The sequence below is a fragment of the Octopus bimaculoides genome, chromosome 18, assembly GCF_001194135.2.
Source record: "Octopus bimaculoides isolate UCB-OBI-ISO-001 chromosome 18, ASM119413v2, whole genome shotgun sequence".
Classification (NCBI taxonomy): domain Eukaryota; kingdom Metazoa; phylum Mollusca; class Cephalopoda; order Octopoda; family Octopodidae; genus Octopus; species Octopus bimaculoides.
In genome coordinates, this window is record NC_068998.1 from 49,290,405 (window position 1) to 49,291,113 (window position 709).

A 709-nucleotide genomic window follows, 5' to 3' on the forward strand; every position below is an offset into this window, starting at 1 on the left:
TATATATATATATATATATATATATATATGTGTGTGTGTGTGTGTGTGTGTGTGTGTGTGTATGTATATAATTTAAAAAGGACCACTATTAAATAATTCAACAAAGAAGAACTCAACTCACACAAAACAAATGTATTACAAAAGCCTTTTTCAAAAAAAAAAAAATCAATAAAATACAAAAAGAATAACTAGTAAATGGTATAAAATCACTATGTATATACACAGAAACAAAAGATGGGGTCTCAGTTCACAGGTGATCTAAACGACTAGGTACGCTAGGTAAGTGCTGTAACGGATTACTAGGTCTTCAAGTCTATAGCTGAGACGGTAGTTATGGAGCCATTGCAGATTTCGGATAATTTTGAAAGAGGGCAATAAATGTTACGACACGCCAAACATTTCATATCATATATGAAATTGTTACTGGAAAAAAAAAAACTTTAAAATCTGACAGCTGTTTCTGGCATAACCCAGAATATGGATATTCCGTTTTGCTGACAAATAGGGAAAATCTAAAAGGTAAAGATAAATGAAATGACGACATATAGTACAGGAGTAAAGGAATAAGGAAATGCAAGAAGAGATGGAAAAGAAGCATAAAATTTCACAGTTCAAATTTCCGATCGTGTAGATATAAGTACATAAGTCCTTTGATGCCTGTACAAATTTACAAAATCAAGTAGGTTAAAGTCCTGATACATATATATAT